We start from the raw sequence: 21,851 nt of genomic DNA, 5'->3' as shown, positions 1-21,851 counted from the left end.
GTAACTCTTTTCAAGAAAATAGTATTATTCAAAATGTCCAACAACACATATTACACTCCCATTTCCCACCCCAAAATACATTCGTCAACAAAATATGTTCTGGCCAGAAACCACAGTTTTGCTGCCCACATTTTAATTTAGTTGTGCACAACTAAAATAGAAATGTAGTAGCAATGAAATCCAAACTCAGGCCTGAAGTTCAGAGTCCAGTCCACTGTCCAGCACGCTCTCTCTCCTGTTACGGCTAGCAGAGTGGAAACGCACCGCTCCTCCGTCACACCCGCGCTGTCTCTCACAGTCCACCACACAGTCCCAGTACAGCTATGTCAACAGATAAAAGTTTTCAGACACTAAAATCAAAAGAAAGAAAAAAAAAGAAATCCCTTTTCAGGATGTTATTTCCTTATTTTTCTTGCAGAGCTAATGTTGGCCGTTTCTCCCTCTGTAACAGGCTAAGGAAAGAACGACACCAGCGCTGCGCAGCTGCCACCTAGTGGGCATTACCACAAAGTGTTCGCCACTGCTGAAAAGTGTTGAGAATTAAAATGACTCGATTAAAACAAAGTGGCATAACCTCAGCTATTTGTGTCTGATTAATAAGTGAAAATAGAAAACTCATACTTTGTGTTTTTACTCATGTATTATATCTGAAGGAATATTTAGCTTCAGTTCTAATTAGCTTGGATGAATGTACAAAATGTCCTATTATGATGACAAATACTGATCACACAAATCATATCATCCCTGCTTAAAACTTTAAACACAACCAGCCAATTTGGGGTGGGTTACAAGGTCACTCCAGCTTAAGAGGTTCTCCATGTGGATAACCAGATCCTATAAGAAGTGACCGGTTTGATATCCAAACGCGGCCTTACCTATGTTTCACCCGTTTCAATTGAAACAGGCCCCGCCCTCCAAGGGGAGCCCCAACAGACCAGCAAAATCCTATTCATTTTCTCCGTAGGATATTGATTTTCAGCCATAATGTCTAAACCATCCGAGGTAGATTGATCACGAGCTACGAGGTTGTGAAACGAAAGTTTCTGCTCCTATAAAAGCCACAAGGTATGAAATCAACCTTGTTATTTGCGATCTTCTGGAGAAATACTACACTACCCACAATTCTAAGCAAAACACTGACGTCTCTGATTGGTCGAACTCGCGGTTACCATGGCAACGTTTACCGCCCCGCGAACGGCTTAAGCGATCTGAATCTAATACCGGTAGTTTATGTGTTTATACCTTTGCCTTTTTGCCTCAAAATGTTATTTTGAGGAAAAGAATTTTAAGAGGAAATGAAACGTACATATGCCAGTGGTGCTGAAAAACAAAAGATATCGGACAACAAAAGAAAAGCTTTATTCAGTCTACCAAAAGTGACTCTTTCTTTGGTCCAGCATCTGTAACCCCACCGGAGACAGCAGCGGCCGAACCCCCGTCACAGGATGCTAGCCAAAATACAGATTATCCGTCTTCAACTCAAACTGCTGGCAATGACCAAACATTGTTAGTAGAACAAGAACATGACGATGAAGTTCCTACCGCTGAGACAGGTGAGGGAGATGTCAGGGAGAAAGCCCCGTTTACAGAGACAGACCCGGGGTGCTGGCCAGAGCATATTGCCGATGACTAACGAATTGATATTGTTAGCTAGCGGTCCCGTTCAGATAGAGGAGTTTAACTTCCCACAAAGCCAATCACACCGCCGAAAATCAGTCAGTCCCAAAATCCGGATCCTTCCTTAACAGTGACACCCGAGGAAAAGTTCAGGAGAGATGTTTTCCTCCCACTAGTGAACTCTGCCATTACAGCCACTAGTGAGCGCTTCAAGTTGATGGAGACATTTCATGGTCTGTTTGGTTCATTTCTAGAAGAGAGGAAATGAAAAGGGCCGTGGAAACTTACACCCTCAAAGAAAGCTGCGCAAATATAGAACAAACCCTCGGCGATGTGGACGCTGAGGACCTTGTGTGCGAGATCTCGGCTGCTGTCACTGCCGCGCCAGCAAAAGAAACCACTGGCCTGCAGATTCTGAGCTACATTTACAGAAACAATTTAGTTGAACTGTATCCAAACCTCAGCATTGCTCTCCGACTCATGACGACAGTGCCTGTGACTGTAGCGAGCGGAGAGAGGAGTTTCTCTCGCTTGAAGCTAATAAAAACACACCTGAGGTCAACAATGCTCCAGGAGCGGCTGTCAGCTCTCGCTCAGATTTCTATTGAGCACGAGGTGACAAAATCGCTGGACAAAGATGAACTTATCAGGGCATTCTCAGCACTCAAACACAGAAGGGTGGATTTCTAAAAGGGCTCAGGTGAAATCTACGCCCGCCGCCCGGTGAGCTGTCCACGGTGCTGAAAAAACGCGGAGCCCATCGTTATTTATGATAAGTTCGGTTCAGTGTCAGTCAGACACTTTTTCTTCTTTGCTTTTGTTAAATAATTCAAGTTGAGGGGATGTTTGAGCTGTTTTTTTTTTAAAGTCAGCCCAGACAGCTGAAAATGTACTGCGCAAATCAATTAAGCAGAGAAGTTGGCGTCCGTGAAAGGGCGAGGCTTATCCCAATGTAAAACGCTGTATAATTGTATATAGTTTTAATCAAATAAGGTTGGATTATTTCTATGTTGAGGTTCCTATCCGTGAAGCTGACAGTGCACGTAATAAAATAATATACCATTGATGCAAACCAACAGGAATCCTTGCTTTTTCTGCTCTATTGTGTTTATGTTTTATGTGGGTAGGGCCCCATATTAGTTATTGAAACGGGCCCCCAGATGCTTAAGGCCGCCGCTGTTGATATCCTCCCTATGAATGGACAAAGGGGTATGAAATAGACATAAATAGGCAACGTAAAGTAATTCCACACATTGTAATCAAAACAACGTTAACGTTAGGTAGCCTGGAACGCTACCAGGTTTTGAGTCGTGACTTGGAGTCGTAACTTACGGGCTAAAAATTGTGTCTTAAAATACTAAAACAAATATAACAACCTAACACCCCCTATCAGTTATCCAGGTCCCTTACCGGCTGAGTTACTGTCTCTAATATGTAAAAGGCTTGTTTAATAAATACATAAATCATTTCTCTTCCTCCCCTTCTACTTCTCTGTACAGATTTGTAGTTTTCCCGTCTGTAGTTCTGTTGACCATATAAGGAGCGGCAGCGCCATAAAAGGAAACGTGCTTCTTTATATGGAGGAAAGTAGTTCCCCTGCGAGTCCCTTTTGGTATCACTGCGCACACTAACTCAGCGTCTCATGTCTACATGTCTAATATAATCTCTATTAGTCCTACATGTGTGGGAATACATTAATGAGACGTTCCTGGTTATCTGGGTGATATTAATAGAAGGAGTGTGGAAATAGTGCGTACAGTGTGTGGAACTATATCCACAGCGGACGGATATCTGTAGATGCTGCTCGTCATTTCTTATGTGGAGCGCAGTGTTTTGTCACTGATTACTGTACAAAAACACAAACTTTTTAAACTTTATTCACTGATTCTTCTCAAACTGGATCCGTTTTATGTAGAAAATGTTTCCTGATGTTTCCTCCGATGTTCCCCGACCGTTCGGCGGGAACTCTCGGTGATTTACGGAGTTTGATGGACAGAGAGCTTCACTTGTTGCTAAAGTAACCGCTTACTGATGCTAACTGTAGCGAACATCCTCTATGCTAACTATGGCTGCCGTTGCTAACCGATGCTAACTGTGGCTGCCGTTGCTAACCGATGCTAACTGGTACTGGAGCTAGTTAGCTCAGTTAGCCGAGCAGCTAGCGGTTAGCGGTGCTATTAGCTGACTGTGCCGGCCTGGGAGCTCGGACAGCCGGCAGGAGGAGGAGGTTTTCCGGCCCGGGGGGCGGCGGGGGTGGGGGGGTGGGGGGACCAGCGGGGAATGGGCACCAGAACCGGAGCCGGGCTGAACACGGCCGGACCGGGACCGAACAATGACCCGGATGTGATTTCCAGCGGGTCCTCCCCGGACTCTGACTCCGGGGAGGACACGGCGGGCTCTGGCGGGGACAGGAGAGGCGTGAAGCGGGAGCGGAGTGAGCGCGAGGTCGGTACCTCCGGGGTCCGAGCCCCGGCGGGCTGCCGGGAGCCAAGCCCGGGAAGAAAACCAGAGGAAGGGGTAAAGATCAAGATGGAGTTCATCGACAACAAACTGCGGCGCTACACGACGTCAGCAAGAGGAAGACCGGCATCATGAAGAAGGTGAGCCCGGACCTCCCGACCATAGTCACTCCCTCATATACTACTATATCTAACTATATATATATATATATATATATATATATATATATATATATATATATAGTATATAGATACCATAGTCACTCTCCTCATATACTACTATATATATATATATATATATATAGATATATAGATATATATCACCTCCCGACCATAGTCACTCCCCTCATATACTACTATATCTAACTATAGATATATATATATATATATATATATATAGATATATATATATATATATATATATATATATATATATATACCATAGTCACTCTCCTCATATACTACTATATATATATATATATATATATATATATATATATATATCACCTCCCGACCATAGTCACTCCCCTCATATACTACTATATCTAACTATATATATATATATATATATAGATATATATATATATATATATATATATATATATACCATAGTCACTCTCCTCATATACTACTATATATATATATATATATATCACCTCCCGACCATAGTCACTCCCCTCATATACTACTATATCTAACTATATATATATAGATATATATATATATATATATATATATATATAATATAATATATATATACCATAGTCACTATCCTCATATACTACTATATATATATATATATATATCGATATATACATCGATATATAGATATATATATAGTTAATACCACTCTCCTCATATAATACTATATCTAACTATATATATATATATATATATATATATATATATATATATATATATATATATATACTTAATACCACTGTCCTCATATACTACTATATCTAACTATATAGTTAATACCACTGTCCTCATATACTACCATAGATACTCTCCTCATATAACATATAATATAATATATATATATACCATAGATACTCTCCTCATGTACTACCATAGATCTATGATATATATATACTAGGGATGCACCGATTGGGAAATTCTGGGCCGATACCGATACCGATGTTTAACATAACAACTTGGCCGATGCCGATGTTTTTTCTTTTTGTTATTATTCCTTCTTTTGTGCCACGGAAACATCCAAGTCTTTCGGCTCTTTTTGATTTCGGGGAGACAGACCTCGGCAAAGTGACGCCGGCTCGGCAGCGTGTAGCGTGGCTCCATAAACTTCATCAGACTCCGAAAACCCACGTCCTCCACTACAGAGAAAGGCTGGTCATCTAAAGCCATGAACTCCATCACCTTGTTTGTTATTTGTTTCTCTTTGGCGCTGTCTGGAGGCAGCTGTTTGGCTTCCTCAAACGCCGTGTCAGTTGAAGTCTGAGTCTTACCGGCGGTTTGCGCTTTCTTGGCGGCTTCATTTTTCTGTTTTTGGTCAGCTTGCAGGTAATCGGCGTACACCGCCTCGTGCCTGCTTCTCAAATGTCCAGTGAGATTTGTTGTGTTAAATGACTTTCTAACAGCACCCCCTCTTGAAATTTCAATGGAACACGTATTTCAAACTGCAAAACGCTGATCTTTCTCTGAAACTGTAAAATATTGCCACACAACCACCATCTTCTTTGTTTAATCTAAGTTACTGAGGAGAGTGCGCGGGTGCCCTCTTCCGTCTCGGTCTCTCCCCCCGCCCAAATAAAAAGAGGGAAAAAAAGTTTCTCCTGAGCACAGCGTTCATGACACATATAATCATCGGCGAATGTCATTTTTATTCCCCGTTACCGATGTTCAGCCGATGCATCGGTGCATCCCTAATATATACCATAGTCACTCTACTCATATAATACTATATATAACTATATATATATATATATTACTACCATTCTGGTTTTACATTTTCCTTTTTCTTTCGAAAATATATATATATATAAAAAAAAAAATCCAAATATAAAAACATAATGGGATATATTGCATGAAGGCTGTTAGACATTCTGTATTGCTCTCATCTATTTATTCTCCTGTAGATGAACTTTCTAATAATCTGAGTCAGCTAACATGTAGCCTAGCATCATTTACTCTCCTTCCTTAAATGTACACATGACAATTATTCACCTCAATGATACATTAATTCATTTTAATGGATTAATAAACCTCTGGACTGTCATATTTCAGATGTGTTTGAGCAAGATTCTGCTCATGTCCAAAACTTTGTGCACATTCAAAATATATCTCATCTGTGCTCTCTGAGGTTTGGGGGAGTCGTGATATTTGAGAAAAATAAAGTTATAATAGTTACTGTATTTCAGAAAATAATCTACCTGCACCGTAGCCTGCTGTGCATTACGTGATATCTCTGCTGAGACGGTAGATCTCAGACCTCGTGACAGACTCAGAGCCCCTTCTGGGTCTCTGGTCTCTGAATGAGACAAAGTTTAGGGAAGTGTCTATACGTACTCTACATCGGAGGTGGAAACACAAAACTACAGCAGAAATACACGGAGCACAAACGGGACACGTCTGCTGCAGCATGTCCACAGCAGAGCGCGTCCTTTATAACCTGACGCTGAACAGACTACGGACGGAAGGCTGCAGCAGCTCCGTGGTCTGAGCCGCTGCTCGTCTCTGTTGTTACAGAGAGAGAGGACACTAAGCGATGCACAGGTCTGCTTCAGAGCTCCGTGTGTTTGGGAAAAAGTGCTTTATTTGTGATTTAAATAATGGTGCTGATGATTTTTAGAGACCCCCACAGGTGTATGATGTTACTGCTTTCATGGGAGCTCATCCTCTCTCTATGGGAGCTCAGCTCCCACTGGCTCCCACGGAATTCCAACCCTGTATGTATATATGTATATGTGTATATATATATATATATATATTATATATATATATATATATATATATATTATATATATATATATAGATATAATAATAAAAAATGGAATATTTAAAAAAAAAATCTGATATACATATATATATATATAAAAAATCTATAAAACTGCATTATTCCATTTTCTTCTAAAATTTTGAGGAAAAAGAAATTCAGTTTTTTGTAAAATATTCAATTGTTGGAGGTCCTGCCTATGTCTATCTCCAGATGTTAGCCGGTGTCTATCTCCAGGTGATAGCCTGTGCCTATCGCCAGGTGATAGCCTGTGTCTATATCCAGGTGATAGCCTATGTCTGTATCCAGGTAATAGCCTGTGCCGTGTCCCTGCAGGCCTACGAGCTGTCCACGCTGACTGGGACCCAGGTGCTGCTGCTGGTCGCCAGCGAGACGGGTCACGTGTACACGTTTGCGACCAGGAAGCTGCAGCCGATGATCACGTCAGAGACGGGGAAGGCTCTGATCCAGACCTGCCTCAACTCGCCAGACTCCCCGCCGCGCTGCGACGCCTCCGCCGACCAGCGGATGAGCGCCACGGGCTTCCAGGAGACGGAGCTCACCTACCAGGTGGTGGAGGCCGAGTCAGAGGGGGCCAAGGTAACGCCACGGCAACAGATAACACACACACACACACACACACACACACACACACAGAGACAGACCACACACACACACACACACAGAGACAGACACACACGTGAAGGGTATGTGATGATGTGGGGGTATGGTGAAGGGTATGTGATGATGTGGGGGTATGGTGAAGGGTATGTGATGATGTGGGGGGTATGGTGAAGGGTATGTGATGATGTGGGGGTATGGGGAAGGGTATGTGATGATGTGGGGGTATGGTGAAGGGTATGTGATGATGTGGGGGTATGGTGAAGGGTATGTGATGATGTGGGGGTATGGTGAAGGGTATGTGATGATGTGGGGTATGGTGAAGGGTATGTGATGATGTGGGGTATGGTGAAGGGTATGTGATGATGTGGGGGTATGGTGAAGGGTATGTGATGATGTGGGGGTATGGTGAAGGGTATGTGATGATGTGGGGTATGGTGAAGGGTATGTGATGATGTGGGGTATGGTGAAGGGTATGTGATGATGTGGGGTATGGTGAAGGGTATGTGATGATGTGGGGTATGGTGAAGGGTATGTGATGATGTGGGGGTACGGTGAAGGGTATGTGATGATGTGGGGGTATGGTGAAGGGTATGTGATGATATGTGATGATGTGGGGGTACGGTGAAGGGTATGTGATGATGTGGGGGTACGGTAATGCTGAACGATTTTTTCCCAAATATTGCGATTGCGATTCGATTATTTTTTAAGCTCTTTGTCTTCTGTATTATTCAACAAAGACAAACAATAAATCATTTATAGTATGAACACACAATTACACACTAGACAGTTAAAAAAGTAAAAATATAGTATATAGTATATATCTATATACACACACACACAGGAGCTGCCTCCAGCCCCTCCCCCTCGTGAGTTGCGTGCTGCCGTGTGTTCTTGTTCAGAGAGGCTATCGTTACGTTAGCTAGTGCTGGTGTTCTTGTTCAGAGAGGCTATCGTTACGTTAGCTAGTTGCTGGTGTTCTTGTTCAGAGAGGCTATCGTTACGTTAGCTAGTTGCTGGTGTTCTTGTTCAGAGAGGCTATCGTTACGTTAGCTAGTTGCTGGTGTTCTTGTTCAGAGAGGCTATCGTTACGTTAGCTAGTTGCTGGTGTTCTTGTTCAGAGAGGCTATCGTTACGTTAGCTAGTTGCTGGTGTTCTTGTTCAGAGAGGCTATCGTACGTTAGCATGTTGCTGGTGTTCTGTTCAGAGAGGCTATCGTTACGTTAGCATGTTGCTGGTGTTCTTGCCGTGGGATTAACTGTACTAATAAAACTGTGTGAAACACCGCGGCCACGCCGTGCTGTGGAAGCTCCCCGAACGTCATTTATCAGAGTCTGACTGTTACCCCTCTCAGTGGAAGCTCCTCCACTCATATCTTTATAACAGAGCTAACCGCTAACCGCTAATCAGAGCTAGCTAATCGTTGCTAACCGAGCCTTGAGTTCTGTGTGTCTGTATCCATTAACTGCATGTATGGACTCGAACCAGAATAAAACCCTTCAGTTATTAAAATGGCTGTAAAAGTTTTAAACTACAACTCAGAGTTGTTTGAATGACAGAAATCAGCTCACGGTACAGTGTAGCGTTAGCGTGCTAGTTGATGCTTTCTCTGCGGAGTGCAGACTGATTTGCTCTCGCGAGTCATGTGACCAAATCACAGCCTTTGCGATTAGGAAATCGCGTTTTAACATATCGCGATATTATCGCAAATGCAATTAATCGTTCAGCCCTAGGGTACGGTGAAGGGTATGTGATGATGTGGGGTATGGTGAAGGGTATGTGATGATGTGGGGGTATGATGAAGGGTATGTGATGATGTGGGGTACGGTGAAGGGTATGTGATGATGTGGGGGGTATGATGAAGGGTATGTGATGATGTGGGGTACGGTGAAGGGTATGTGATGATGTGGGGTATGATGAAGGTATGTGATGATGTGGGGGTACGGTGAAGGGTATGTGATGATGTGGGGTATGGTGAAGGGTATGTGATGATGTGGGGTACGGTGAAGGGTATGTGATGATGTGGGGGTAGGATGAAGGTATGTGATGATGTGGGGTATGGTGAAGGGTATGTGATGATGTGGGGTATGGTGAAGGGTATGTGATGATGTGGGGGTATGATGAAGGGTATGTGATGATGTGGGGGTATGGTGAAGGGTATGTGATGATGTGGGGTATGGTGAAGGGTATGTGATGATGTGGGGTATGGTGAAGGGTATGTGATGATGTGGGGTATGGTGAAGGGTATGTGGATGATGTGGGGTATGGTGAAGGGTATGTGATGATGTGGGGTATGGTGAAGGGTATGTGATGATGTGGGGACCAAGGGAACTTTATCAGGATGCATAGTATCCTGGATCCATGTAATAACTGGCCTTTCAAAATAAAAGTCTGCCTGCCTCTATGGAATTTAACATAGGGGTATGTATAATTATGGCCCCTGTATTTAAGGAAGAACATTTATTTATTTACGATACATTATTCATTCACTAAGATAATTGGTGTCCTAAAGGTTGGATTTTTCCTCATTTTTTAATGAAGGCATTAAAAGATCAATTTCCAAAAGATGATTTTTTAACTTTAGCATGGCTTCATATGAGCAGCACTGTATGGTGCATCTCTACTTCCTGTCGTGTTCAGCAGTCTCTGCTGTCTGTGTAGGACTCGGGGATCAAACCAGCGGTCTCTGTGTCGTGTTCAGCAGTCTCTGCTGTCTGTGTAGGACTCGGGGATCAAACCAGCGTCTCTGTGTCCGGCCAGGACTCGGGGATCAACCCAGCGTTCTCCGTGTGCGGCCTGCAGACCCCCCCCTCTTCCTCGGGTGGCCTTGCAGCTGCGGCAGCGCCCCTGCTGGACGCCCTCCTCCACCAACGGGACGCTGCTGAAGACGGCGGCCGGCCTCGTGCTTCCTGCAGGCTTCACTCTGATGTCAGGTACACTTCCTGTCACATGTTGTCCACTTCCTGTCACATGTGTCCACTTCCTGTCACATGTTGTCCACTTCCAGTCTGTTGCTCTGCTACTGACTTTTTAACTAACCCAGAGTTACCCTCATCTGAGGGTTAACTAACCCAGAGTTTTATATATGTATATCGCAGCAGTTCCACCACTCGTCAGAGAGAGACACGAGATGTTCTGAGATGTTCACGAGATGTTCTGAAACGTGATTGGATGAATGAATGAGGATAAGAAGGATGTATGGGGAGATTTTAAGAAGAATATTTCTACATGAATCTGATGCTAGTTGAATGTGTGTCATCAGGAGGTGGAGTCTCCCAGAGCATTCAGCTTCAGCCCTCGACCAATCAGAGCAGCTCAGACACGCGCAGCAGCGCCTCCTCCACAGGTAGCACCCACAGACGGCCGCACTCAGGTTGCTGAGAACATTAACTGAGTACTCTGTCTCTGCAGCCAGTGTCTCTTCCTCTTCGTCGTCATCGTCGGGTCACATGATGTACCCCGGAGGTCACACGGTGATGTACGCTGCTCCGGCGTCCTCATTGGCCGACGGCAGCACTCACGGTCACTCAACCACCGTCACATGACCCGGTAGGGCCCGCCTCCTCTGCTGCTACACACCTATTATTTCATGTTTAGTGTTGTCATATCCGTTGTTGTTACCGGTGCGTTCATGGACATGCGGAAAAAAGTTTTCCGAGTGGAAAACATCATCATTAACGTCCCTTCCTGTGGGAATCAGAGGGGGAAACTGGGGCCAGATCAGCTGACTGAGTTTCCGCAGTGTTGGTGACACGTTGTTGACAACAATTGCCGGTGGATGGAGATGGGGACTTTGGTCCAGAGAACAATTATAAAATAATATAGATATATAAACTAAGACGTGGTCAGATATCAGTAATGATAGGGCCTACTATAATACCTATTAAGAGCTATATAAACTCAACACCTGTCCATGTGCTGTTGTTGGCAATGTTCGTATAAGACAACAGCAGCAGATCTTATCAGTATCGTGGAGTCATGTTGTCACACCTGATGCTATCAGATAGAGGACTAAGAATAGATAGATAGATGGATAGATGAATAGAGGCGATGGAAGATTGGATAGATAGATGATGGATAGATAGATGATAGACTGGTAGAGATAGATGGATAGATGAGATAGAGGATAGATGGATAGATAGAGGATAGATAGGAGATGGATAGACTGGCTAGATCGAGTGAGATAGATGATGAACTTGTATGAAGAATGGAAGTAGATACGTAGATGGATAGATGGATAGATGATAGAGATTGATAGATGGATAGAGATAGATGGATAGCTAGATGGATAGAGGAGTAGCTAGCTGGATAGCTAGATAGATAGATAGATGAGAGATGGAGAGATTGAGAGATGGCTAGATAGCTGGATAGCGACGGATAGAGATGGATACGATGCTAGAGGATAGATAGATGGCTAGATTGACGCTGGAAGATAGAGTGGATAGAGGATAGATAGAGAGATAGCTAGATAGATGGATAGAGGATAGAGCTAGCTAGATGGATAGATTGATAGATGGATAGATCGATGGATCGATGCTGGATAGATAGAAGAAGATAGAGTAGATGGATAGATAGATGGATAGATGGATAGAGGTAGATGGATCGATAGAGAGCGAGATAGATGGGTTACTAGGCTAAAGGACAACAAGCTGGTGGAGCAGCATGCACACCCGGTCGTGTATGCCCTCCATTTTTTTTGCTGAACAGGCCATATAACAGAAGTAAGAAGGAACACCGCATCCCGACCATCCTAACCACATGTGAACCTGGTTAGTAGGAAAGAACACACAGAAAAAAGAAAGCAAAGACAAGAACAAAACACAAAAAGAAACGTCAAATCCACGGGGGTGCAGGGTCCATGTCATTCAGAGGTGGCATTGAACGCGCCATCAATCCTCGTTTGGGTTTTGGTCATCTTGTCGTTGCAATATCCCTGGTGTTTCATATCCCTGTTGTCTTCTGTTGTGTTGGTTGTTGTTCGTCATGTCAAGGCATTGTGTACAGGAAGCTCGGCCAGCAGGTCTTCCACTAAACCTCGCGTTGCATCCTGGACCGGAGAGCGCGGCTAAGCACCATACAGTCCAGCTTTGCCAAGGTAACACAACACCACACAACAACACACACACCCACCACAAAACACCACCAACACAGACTCACAACCACCACAGACACACCACCACCACACATACACACACCACACACACACACACAAACACAGGACTACACACCACAACAATCAGACTCACCACAGAAACACACAACACTACAAAGTCTCACACCAGAATACACACACAACAACAGACGTCACACGGACACACACACACCAACAATACACACACCACACACAGACTATCACAAACGACAAAAACACCACCACACCAGACCACACCCACAACCACACACAGACACAACACACCAAACACAGACTCACACACACACAAAACACACAAAGACCACAAAGCCACACACACACACCACACAGACCCGAGACAGACACACCACACCACACACACAAACACACACCAAACAGACGAACACAAACACACACCCACCCACCACACCCCAACGTGAGTCACACACAAACACACAGACAGCACACACACACACAACACACACACACAAACACACAGAATCACACACACACACAGACAGACACACAAACACCCACACCACACACAAAGACAGACAGACAGAGACAAGACGACACACACACACATACGGCCAACAAAACAAAGGACATCACACACACACACACACACACACACACCACACACACACCCGACCTCACACATCGACAACACGCACACACACATCACACACCCACATACACACACAGACAAAAAGACAGAGTCACCGACAAACACCAAACACACACACAATACACAACAGAATCTCTCTAACACCCACACACACAACACACACACACACACACCCAAATGATCACACTCTCCAACACACACACACACCCCACACTAACACAGACACCAACCCAACACACCACACACACACACTACATCACACACACACACACACACACACCACACACACACAGACTCGCTCTCCAACACACACACACAACACAGAATCTACACCACACAACACACTCACACACACACATACACACACACAAACACACAGACTTCGCCTCCCACCACAAACACACAACACAAAACAGGACTCTCTCGCACACACATACACACGAGCACAACACACACCCACACGAAGCACAGACCGAGGAAAGAGCGAGAGATCACAACACACCACCACCCACACAACGATACACAACACACACAGACTCACTCATCAGGCAAATCACCACACACACACACGACAACTAGAATAACTCTCACACACAACACACACCACAAAAAACACACACACACACAGACTCTCTCTCCACACAAAACAGCGCACACAACACACAGACTCAATTCTCATCACAACACACACCACACACACACACAGACAACACACACAGACTCCTCTCACAACACAACACACCCACACAAACAAACGACAGACCACAGACACACCCACACACCACAGACCCACACCCACACACAAACGCAACACACACACAAACAGACTTCACTCTCACAAACACACCAAAACCACACACACACACACCAGACTCACACACACACACACACACACCACACACAACACCAACACCACAAACAACAAAGACTCAACGCTCAAGACACAACACACTAAGCAACACACAAACACACACAACACAACACAACACACAGCGGAACACAGCACATCACACAACACACACACACACAACACAACCAGACAGACTGAACACCGCCACCCACGACAGACAGACAGACAGACAGCCAGACACACAGACACACAGAAATGTGATCCAGGAACAGACGATAGACACCACCGACACACGACAGCAGACAGAACAGACAGAAGACAGCATCACACACACACACTACACCGACAGCGCCCGCCCCCCCATCCCGACAGCCCCCAGCCCCCCACACCCACCCCCCTTCGCACCCACACACCACCCCACCCACCGTAAGCCACCGGAGTCCTAACGACACAAGACCACTGGGTCAGCCAAGGCGGCTAGTGGATCGACTCCAGAAACCATTATCACCCATAATTCTGGAACTTCTGAGTATGTTCATCTTATTCTTCGCGCAGTGGATGAGCCGTACCCTACCCATTGAAGTTAAACCATGGCGCACCACGCTGCTCATACGGTGTGCACATTCTCATATTACTCTTCTAGCTGTATCTGTGCGTATCTTTGTTGTTGTCACGACAGGTCATCAGGGTACAGACGCGGCGCCTACCGAACCGGGACCACGCTGCGCCATGCGACGTCCATCGTCCGTGCTCCTACCGACGCCCCCGAGCACCACTGTCAGAAGCCCCGGGCCACTTGCGCTCACTACCCACCCCCAGCCCCCCCAACACACACACACACATCACACACAAACACTAGCGAGGACTGATACACACACACACACAAACCACACACAACACACAAACACCACACACACACACTAGAGAGGGACTGATACAGCAACACACACACACACAACACACCAACACCTAGAGAGGACTGATACCAAAACAACAACATCACACAAACCACGCCCACATAGAGAGGATGATACACACATACAAAACACACACACACACACACACACACACCACACACCTAGAGAGGACTGATACACCACACACAACACACACACACACACACAAACACACCTAGAGGGACTGATACCAAACCCACAACAACACACAAACACACACATAGAGATACTGATACACAACACAAACACACACACCCACACCCTAGAGAGGACTGATACACACACACACACACAACACCCACACAAAAACACACACAACAATAGAGAGGATGATACACCACACCACACAAACACACACAACCTAGAGAGGTGATACACCCACAAACCAACACACACACTGTAGCAGTGATGCTAACCCAGCAGCTACTTATACCTGGTTGAAGAGCAATGGAAAGCTCAGACCTCCCATTGAAGAACACAGCTGGTCCTCACGTCCATTCAGTCCTCTCACTCTGGACAATATACATGTAGAGCTACGAACAGCCTGGGGCATTACACGTCCAAACCCATTTCTATTAAAGTGAAATGTGAGTGAAACCACTTTATTTAAATAACCGTAAACAGTTTAATTTTAGTTAAGTTAAGCTGATACATATTTCTTCCAGATGTTCAAAAGCTAGGCAATCAGTTTCAAACATATTTTTAGGATATTTCATGTTTTAGCACATTCAAATGTAAGATACTCATTGGTTGTTACCCCTCCCCACACACAACACACACAAACATGTTGCAGCAACTCCAGTCTGGTTGAGGAAAAGGAGAAAAAAATTATATAAAATCTAGGGCTGTCAAAATAACGCGTTAATTTCGATTAATTAATCTGAGAAAAAATAACGCGTTAAAAAAAATAACGCAGATTAATCCATTCCATATTGACGTTTGACCCGGAGCCGTTCTAGCCACCTTTCGACTGTAAACGAGGTAGACGAGAATGTGCTGCCTGGATCATTAATTGGAACATTTACTTGTAAAAATCTTCTTCCTGCCAACCCTGGCTACCGAAATCTGGTGCCACTGATATGTCTGTGCTTCCCTCTGATGCTCTGAAGACGATACAGGCAACACAAACACCGCTGCACGTGACGCTAGTTAACACTATACTCGACAGCAGCTAACGTTAGCCTACCGCTAGCTAGTTAACACTATACTCGACAGCAGCTAACGTTAGCCTACCGATAGCTAGTAGCTGGGTTAAACACGGTTAAAATGCTGACAGCTAACGCTAAACGGTGTAAAGTTTGACTGTGTTTTACTGTAGAGGATTCAACACCGGTATCTAACAATCTGCAGCTGCCGTCGGAGAAACAACACAGACGGTTGTCAGACAAATGTCCTTTTCCCATCTGGTGGTTGTTTTTGTCATTCAACAGCAATACACTAGTGAAATAAGTTATTGTTATTGTTATACATTATTATTAAATCATTTAATTTTGACCATATGGCCTTAGCAATAACAAGCCGTTCTTTAATGTCACCAACTGTTGTTTAATACCCTTTTTTTTCTTTTCTTTTTTTACTTTCTTAAAAAGTATCGGTTCAGGCACCGTTAATTATGTATGCGATTAATTTCAATTAATTAATCATAGAGTATCTAATTAATTAGATTACATTTTTTAATCGATTGACAGCCCTAATAAAATCACATCTCTGTTTACTCCACTGTGTCTCAAACCAAGTGTCAAACCTTCAAAATAACACAGCGTATAGAATGTAGAAACAGCAACGTCAGCTGCTCAGTCCACCACTTTGGTCCTAATGAAAATAGCTTCAAAAGTGATTCATCTGTTGTCATGACATTTTTAAAAAGCCTTACAGATCTAGAGGGCTGTTATATTCTGTCACTTGTTCAACATCTGTTAGAACTAATGACCACTTATTGCCTACCTATGTTTTCTCCTCCAGATGCTCCAAAAATTCCCTCTGTGTCAGTGCATCCCTCTGGTGAAATCAAGGAGGGCAGTTCAGTGACTCTGACCTGTCAAAGCAATGCTTATCCAGCAGCTAAATACACCTGGTACAAGAAGAATGGAAATCCAGAACTTCAACCTCTCAGTGAAAATACACCGCTTGTCTTCCGCTCCATCCAGTCCTCTGACTCTGGAGAGTATTACTGTACAGCTGAGAATGAGCTGGGGAGGAGGACATCTAGATCCATCTCTATTGATGTGAAATGTGAGTATAACTCCTAATTTAAAAAGCCACATTCAGCTGATGACTGCCCTTTAAGGCTTGCTTTGCTGACCACATCTGCTGTTTCTGTAGTTATAGTCTTGGTTGGCAGCAGGATTAACCCTGTGGTTTAGGGCTGTCAAAATATTCATCATCCAGTCACAAACCCACGTTTTGTTATCATATTCATAGTTATATGTCTGTGTTATTTGTTTCAGTATTCATTGTTTGGTTTTAGTGTTTAACGTGTTCATGTATACACCAGCAACCAAGGCAAAATCCTTGTAAGTACTACTTACTTGGCAATGATTTATTTTCTGATTTTGATATTTTAAAGTCAATTTATTGTAATACATCTCTTTCAAAGCTTCCCTCTGGTGAGATAGTGGAGGGAGTTCAATCAATCTGACCTGTAGCTGGTGAATCTAAAATCTTCCTTGCAAAATTAATCCGTAAAGAGTTCACATTTCAGCTGAAGTCTGCAATCTGGTCAGAAAATAGGTTCTTAGAGGACATGAGGATAACTCATTCACAGTGTGTTTACTCTGTGTCACTAAAAGTGTCCAACATTCCCTCTATTATTAAGAGGGCTCACAGTGGAATGTTTTTCCTAAGGCAGTTAACCAAACTGAACGTTTCCAGCTCTGTTTGGTCTAGGTTTTACAGAGCCACTGTGGAAAGCCTTCTGTCAACATCCATTTCTGTATGATTTGCATCAGCATCGGCCCAGGCGAAGAACAGACTGCAGTGCATTGTGCGCACAGCAGAGAGGCTGACTGGACAGAGGCAGCTGTCAATCAGTGAACTGTATGAGGCTAGAGTCAGGAGGGCGGCAGCTAAAATTGCTGCTGATCAGTCCCATCCAGCAAGTGACATTTTTAGGCTGCTTTCCCTTAGGAAGAAGGTACAGGGCGATGAGGACAAGGACCTCACGCCACCTCAATAGCTTTTTTCCAAGAGCCATTTCCCTTTTGAATACCTGATCAACTATTTTTTATTGATTGTTTTTAAGCATGTCCATGCAGCTATGCGTATATACTGTTTGTCAAGCTCTGTGTTACTGATTTCCATGTCAAATTCCTGTGTGTCTGCTGATGCATTTGGCGAATAAAGCGATTCTGATTCTGATTCTGATTCTGATGACAGCAGGTGTCAATACAACTGATCTTTTCTTATCATTCCATGTGTCAAATCTTCCAGACTCTGTCAGGGACACTTCAGTGATCATCATTCCCACTGATCCAGTTTCAGTTGGCAGCGTGGTGAACCTGACTTGCTCCTGCAGAGGAAATCCTCCTGTTGTCAACTTTGTCTGGTATATAATCCGTGATGACAGACTGGAACTGATCAAAGCCGATACACAGGTTTAGCGCTTTAATGTGACCAACGGTGATCGAGGCAGATTGTATTTTTGTGGATGCAGAAATGGTCTGGACATTCAACTATCAACAGGATGTCAGTTGATATTTGAAGGTAACCGCAGGAATTATGGTTTGAGACGTTTTATAAAATGTCCCATTAAAGTAGAAGGTGACCATGCTGTTGTGTTGCAGGTGAACAGGTTGATGTTGAAGTTATATTGAAGATCCTGGCAGTCATAATGCTTGTCAGTACATTGGTCATCTTTGAGTGGTGAGACACACTTTTCTGTGATATGATCATTTGCAGGTACACAATAATTGGTCTAATTTAAATGTGGTTTGGCTGTATGAGACAGATATTTATTATTACAGCATAAACAAAAACATTCTTTTTTCTCACAGCTGGTTTAGATCAAGACGCTCCACAGAACCAGTGAAGGTAAGCCCCCTGTCATATGAGGCAGTAGTTAGCAGGTTTGGACCCCAAATGCAGGAGGACAATAGAAGATAACGGAGAGCTGAATAATTTAATAACCAAAAATAAACTTACAATCTAAGTAAGCAGGTGAAAAAAAATCTGAAAGCAGGAAAAAAAAACAGAAACAGGAGAATAAAGTACTATAGGCACAGACTGATCTTCTTCTTGACATACGAGCTGCCACCAGACAAAGTGAGCACACAGACCAAATACCCCAAATACACAAGGCAACACGAGAGACAGGTGACATGAGAGCAGATGAACAGGTGAAACACATTAGGGACTAATCCGAGTCAACAGGAAACAAGCTAGACAGAGACACATGTAACAGAACACTACAAAATAACACAGGAACATGCACATAAATAGTCAATGGAATGCTAACGGGAGGTGATGGCTTGTCAGCATCAAAATGGCGCCATAGGAGGTACGCATTGTGGAGAGAGGCTTACCCCATTGGGAAACATCAACACACAGGAACTGAATTAACAAATTAATTAACAAAATAAAATAGGAAATATCACAACTGAAAACCACAAAAATGACACCACCAGATAAGGAGAGTTGCTTCGTTATCGATCAACTTATCTGTCTGCAGGTCTCAGAAGTAGGAGAAACCTTTAAATAGTCTCCACCTACAGCAGTAACACCAGACCACAATGCAATGCAGCACGTCTGACTTTATCTTGATAAATTGTAAATGAATGCAGGGAATGTTGACTATTGATTTTGAAATGAAACAAAGAGAAGGGAATGAAAAAAGCTAATTATGACACCTGACATTGCAGTCTGGGGAATTTAGCAACTAGCTAGTGAACAAACGGAGCATTTAGCAGCTAAAAGAACAGCTAATATTGTCCTGGCAAACTATCAGACCACATAGGTAGTTTGTTTCTACCCTCTGATTCTCAAATCGGGGTACAGGTACCCTGAGGGGTACTTTGGAGTATAGGCTAAAAGTACCCCTGATATGTGAGATTTAAAAAAATATATAATTTAAAAAAAATCAGTCATGCGTAATTCCTAAAATAATTATACTATAACAATGAATGAATTTAGATTGGATTCTAAACATTTGAAATGTACAATTCAAGTGTTTTTCAGTTAAGGTTGTTGGCGCAGGGCTGTATTGTACCTCTTTATACAGGAAAAATGTTTTGCGCTGGTCAGAGGTACTTGGAGGAAACAATATTTCAAAGGGGGTACATTAAATTAACAATAAATTGAGAACCACTGCTCTAAAACGGTTTTAAATCCCTTGTTAATGTTGTGAAACAGTCACAGTTTAGTTAGGTTTAGGCACAAAAACAATGCAGTTAAGTTTAGATAAGATTGTGATTTGGGTTAAAATCACTACATTTGTGACATTACTTCGCTTTAATATGTTGTACGGACATGACAGGATTACGGAAACGCATTATGTCAATGAGGATCCTCACTAGTATAAAAGTGCAGGTGTGTGTGTGTGTGTGTGTGTGTGTGTGTGTGTGTGTGTGTGTATTTAAAGATCTAATTTAAGTGACCAAGTCGTATAAAAATGACATTTTGCAAATATTTTTTTTAATCTTTACATTAACTGAAACTGAGCTGCAGTAAATCCACTGCAGAGCACTACCACCTCTCTCTCTGTGTTGTTTCCTTTCCACAGGACACAGGAGAAGCTGTTTATGTCAACAGTGCAGTTGAGTTACATCCATCATGAGCTAGAAGGAGATGAAGAGGATGTTATGTTCAACATACTGTAATGTCGATGCTGCATTTATTAGTCTTAGTGTGCCACTTGCAATAAAGTGTAGATTTTCTCTAAATACTAAATGGTATTAATTCTTAAAGGCTTGAATAATATGTTTGTATTTTTTCTGCTCTCTCTTTGTTAAAATCAACATAAAAATTTAAAGCATCTTCTTTAAAGGTCCTATGACATGTTGCTTTTTGGATGCTTTAATATAGGCCTTAGTGGTCCCCTAATACTGTATCTGAAGTCTCTTTTATATAGACCTTAGTGGTCCCCTAATACTGTATCTGAAGTCTCTTTTATATAGGCCTTAGTGGTCCCCTAATACTGTATCTGAAGTCTCTTTTATATAGGCCTTAGTGGTCCCCTAATACTGTATCTGAAGTCTCTTTTATATAGGCCTTAGTGGTCCCCTAATACTGTATCTGAAGTCTCTTTCCCGAAATTCAGCCTTGGTGCAGAATTACAGCCACTAGAGCCAGTCCCACAATGAGCTTTCCTTAAGATGTGCCATTTCTGTGTCTGTAGCTTTAAATGCTATTGAGGAGGAGAGAGGCGGGGCAAGGTGGAGGGTGGGGGTGTGGCCTTGACCAGCTTGCGGCCACGGTTGTAACTCTCTATTTCCTCATGGGCGGGCCAAATTCTCTGGGCAACTGTGGGTGGTGGGCAAAGCAGAGAAAGGGGAGGTAACCTTTCCCCTGATGACGTCATAAAGGGAAGATTCCAGATCGGCCCATCAGAGCTTTCATTTTCTCAAAGGCAGAGCAGGATACCCAGGGCTCGGTTTACACCTATCACCATTTCTAGCCACTGGGGGACCATAGGCAGGC

The 21,851-nt window shown here is 43.4% G+C and overlaps 1 long non-coding RNA gene and 1 pseudogene across 1 annotated transcript; both read left to right on the top strand.

Annotated features, from left to right (window-relative positions):
- Positions 1–3,865: 3,865 nt before the first annotated feature.
- LOC118494925 lies at positions 3,866–11,198 on the top strand (annotated as a pseudogene).
- Positions 11,199–15,773: 4,575 nt separating this feature from the next.
- LOC116036648 lies at positions 15,774–21,098 on the top strand. Its single transcript, XR_004101666.2, has 6 exons — positions 15,774–15,805; positions 17,181–17,450; positions 18,648–18,920; positions 19,001–19,079; positions 19,211–19,247; positions 20,935–21,098. It is a non-coding gene; the product is annotated as an uncharacterized LOC116036648 (long non-coding RNA).
- Positions 21,099–21,851: the final 753 nt, after the last annotated feature.

Source organism: Sander lucioperca, chromosome 4 (assembly GCF_008315115.2).
Source record: "Sander lucioperca isolate FBNREF2018 chromosome 4, SLUC_FBN_1.2, whole genome shotgun sequence".
Taxonomy (NCBI): Eukaryota; Metazoa; Chordata; class Actinopteri; order Perciformes; family Percidae; genus Sander; species Sander lucioperca.
This window is presented reverse-complemented; position numbering and strand designations above follow the sequence as displayed.